Source organism: Helianthus annuus, chromosome 8, assembly GCF_002127325.2.
Source record: "Helianthus annuus cultivar XRQ/B chromosome 8, HanXRQr2.0-SUNRISE, whole genome shotgun sequence".
Lineage (NCBI taxonomy): Eukaryota > Viridiplantae > Streptophyta > Magnoliopsida > Asterales > Asteraceae > Helianthus > Helianthus annuus.
In genome coordinates this window covers 162,727,384-162,731,611 of record NC_035440.2, presented here as the reverse complement: position 1 = coordinate 162,731,611, position 4,228 = coordinate 162,727,384, and positions in this window count along the sequence as shown.

Here is a 4,228-nt window from a genome sequence, read left to right as displayed (position 1 = left end):
TCGGGGAGAGGAAGCTGTAGATATCAAGGAACAAAGGAAAAGAGGGTCTGGCTGGCGAAGCAACAGCCCAGCCAGAAAGAGAGGAAACTTCAACTCTTACGACAGGCGCCCAAAGGGTTCAGACCTCCCAGGCCTCTCCCCAAAAGTAGAAAAAATGAGAAATCCACGCAATTCTGTGAGTTCCATGAAGAAAAGGGACATCACACCAACGATTGCTTCCAACTGAAAAAGAGAATTGAAGAGGCTGTTAAGTCAGGAGAGCTCGCCCATTTGGTAAAAGGAGTTCGGGACAAGATGGATGAAGGCAAAGGAAAGGAAGTAAACATGGTGTATTCTGATGAAAAGGTTCCTCACAAGAAGCAGCGGTTGGAAGCCTGGAGCTTCAGTGTGTCTGCTTTCCCCCAACGAGGAAGGACCCACTTCCCAGTCCCCTTGTGGTTGAAGCCACCGTGGGTACACTACAAACATGTAAAGCATACATAGACATGGGAGCAGCCACTGAAATCATGTTCGAGAATTCTTCAACCGTTTAAGCGATGAGGAACGTTCAAGGCTTCAACCTTCCGGAACCTCCATAAAAGGTATCGCCGATATAACCCTGAAGCCTTTGGGGCAGATAACCCTTGATGTTCGTTTCAGCGAGCGATCGAAAGAAAGAACCCGATCACTAACCTTTGTGGTTATCAACATCCCTTCAAACTATGATGTAATCATAGGGAGGCCCGGATAATGTGCATTTTACATGGCAGTGTCTGTCGGCCATGGCACAGTCAAATTCCCTACTGAAAGAGGGATAGCAACCCTTCAACCCTCTCAGGAAGCTTACATGATCGAGGGTGAAAGTTCAAACGGTGAAAAGGACAAGCAAGGGTTAGTCATAAACCCTAAATACCCTGAGCAATGAATAAGGGTCAACCCCAACCTTTCCCAGGAAACTCTTTCGTACCTTGAAAAGCTGCTGAAATATCACAGTGATGTGTTCGCTTGGTGTCCTGAAGATATGACTGGGATCCCCCGAAATATTGCTGAACACGAGTTAAGAATACCACCGGATGTCAAACCGGTGGTCCAAAAGAAAAGAAGCCTGGCACCCGAGAGAAGCCTGGCAGCTTGCCAAGAGGTTGAAAAGCTTGTATCAGCCGGTATTCTCCGGGAAGTCAAATACTAATCATGGATTGCAAACCCTGTTATGGTCAAAAAACCCGACAACTCTTGGAGAATGTGCATAGATTTTAAAGATCTTAACAAAGCTTGTCCCAAAGATTGTTACCCGCTGCCGGAAATTGATCTCAAGGTCGATTCCCTCACGGGATATTCGTTTAAATGCTTTCTTGATGCATACAAAGGTTATCACCAAATCCTCATGAAGAAGGAGGATGAAGAAAAGACAGCTTTCCACACGGACAAAGGTATCTTTTGTTATCAAAAGATGCCTTTTGGCCTCAAAAATGCAGGTGCCACCTATCAGCGACTCGTCGATAAGGCCTTTGAAGACCAAATCGGTAGAAACATGGAGGCATATATCGATGACTTGGTGATTAAGAGCAAGACGGAACATCAAATGCTTGATGATATCCAAGAAACTTTCAAGAACCTTAGAAAGATTAACATGAAGCTCAACCCGGAAAAATTCTCGTTTGGATTCGATGAAGGAAAATTCTTGGGTCACATCGTTGGAAAGCAAAGTATCAAGGCCAACCCTAACAAAGTAAAAGCTGTCCTTGAAGCTAAACCACCAAGAACCAAGAAGGAGGTTGAAAGCTTAATCGGGAAGCTTGCAGCCTTGAAGCGTTTTACCTCAAAACTGGCCGAAAGGTCTCTACCCTTCTACAAAACGCTCAAGAACTGCTCAGATAAAAAAGATTTCAGATGGACCGATGAAGCTGAAGAAGCTTTCAATCAAATGAAGCAGCACTTAGCTTCCCTACCAGATATTGCAGCACCAAAAACTGGGGAGGTCATATCGGTGTACCTTTCAATTGCCGACGAAGCCATCAGTGCAGTTCTCACCATTGAAAGAGACAAGGCTCAGGTACCCGTTTATTTTTTCCGCAAAACTCTAAAACTAGTTGAAACCAAATACCCTCCCCTCGAAAAACTTGCTCTAGCCCTGGTTCAAACAGCCAGGAGGCTTAGGAGATACTTCCAAGCACACCCTATACAAGTGGTCACTGACCAACCTGTCAAGAATGTGCTTGAAAAACCAGAGAACTCGGGGAGGCTAGCAAAATGGGCAGTGGAACTAGGTGAACATAACATCACCTATGTCCCACGAAAAGCCATTAAAGCTCAGGTCCTGGCCGACTTCCTGGTTGAAGTCCCAAACCAAACAATTGAAGAAGTAAACACCACAACCGCTGAACCCTCCAACCCTGAAGCCTGGAAATTATTCACTGATGGGGCTTCAAGCGTTGAAGGGTCAGGAGCTGGTCTAGTCCTAATCAACCCTGAGGGGCTAGAATTCACATATGCTCTCTGTTTTAATTTTCAGACCACCAATAACGAGGCTGAATACGAGGCATTGATCGCTGGTCTACGACTGGCCAAAGAAATGAAAGTCCAGAAGCTTGAAGTGTTCACAGATTCACTACTAGTATCAAGCCAAATTAATGACAGCTATGTCGCTAAAGAGCCCAACATGAGAAGGTACAAAGAAAAATCCAAGGAGTTAATGAACACCTTCCAGACATGCAGCATTAAACAAATTCCAAGGTCCCAAAACAAAAAGGCCGATGCCTTGAGCAAATTGGCATCCCTCACATTTGCCCACCTCACGAAAAAGGTGTTGGTTGAAGTGTTAAAGGCCCGGTCGATTGATGAACTGGAAGTGCAAGATGTAGTCACCGAGGAAGATCCAAATTGGATGACTCCCATCAAAAAATTCCTCCAAGATAATGAACTACCCAATGATCAAATAGAAGCCGAAAGGGTTAAAATCAAAGCAAGACAATATGTGTTGCAAGGAGAAACCCTCTATAAAAAAGGTTACCTTGCACCCTTGCTAAGATGTGTGGGTCCTGAACAAAGCAAGTATTTGATTAAGGAAGTGCATGAAGGAATATGTGGAGCTCATTTTGGAGCTAGGTCGGTGGTTGCAAAGCTCATGAACCTTGGATACTTCTGGTCGTCGATGCATCGTGACACCGTGGAACAGTTGAAGAAATGTGATGCCTGTCAAATTCATGCCCCATTCCCAAGAAGCCCCAAACATGACCTGGTTCCAATAACCCCGGCATGGCCATTCCATAAATGGGGAATGGACATTGTTGGGCCATTCCCTCCAAGCAAAGGGGGAGTGAAGTTCTTATTAGTAGCAATCGACTACTTCAGCAAGTGGCCGGAGGTTAAACCCCTTGCCAAGATCACAGGAAAACAAGTCATAGACTTCGTTTGGGAAAATATCATCTGCCGCTATGGTTTGCCGGGTGTAATTGTCACCGATAATGGAAAGCAATTTGCCGAGAAACCCTTCAGCCTTTGGTGCAAGGAATACAGGATCAACCAGATTTTTAGCTCAGTGGCTTACCCACAGTCAAATGGCCAGGTCGAAAGGACCAACAGAAGCATCGTGGAAGGCATCAAAACAAGATTGGGGAGGTATGAAAGCAATTGGCTCGAAGAATTGCCTAGCGTTTTATGGGCAATTAGAACAACCGAAAAAGCAAGTCACAAGAAAACACCTTACAGCTTGGTATTTGGATCCGAGGCCGTAATCCCCGCCGAAATAGGAGTTGTAACCCAACGAATTGTCAACATGGATCCCGAAGTAAATCAACAAGAGACCATGTTGAATTTACAACTCCTAGAGGAAGCCCGAGATCAAGCGGCAATACAAGAAGCCAAATATAAACAAAAGATGGAAGCCTACTACAACAAGAAGGTTAAGAATGAACGATTCAAGCCAGGGGATCTAGTCCTCAGAAACAACGAAGCTAGCAAAAAGGAAAATCAAGGGAAGCTGGGCCCAAAATGGGAAGGTCCATATACCATCCTAGAAGCACACAAGGGCGGATCTTACAAGCTAGCAGACCCAGAAGGCAAAAGGCTTCCAAGGCATTGGAACGGAAAAACCCTGAGAAAGTTCTATGTTTAGACAAAAAGTTTGGTTTGTATCAAAACGAAAACCTTTTGTAAAAGCAGATACTGCTTGAATGAATGAAATTGATTTATCAAACTTGTCTTTCTATCCTAATATCAGGTTGAGAACCTAGCAAAAAACTCCATGGCA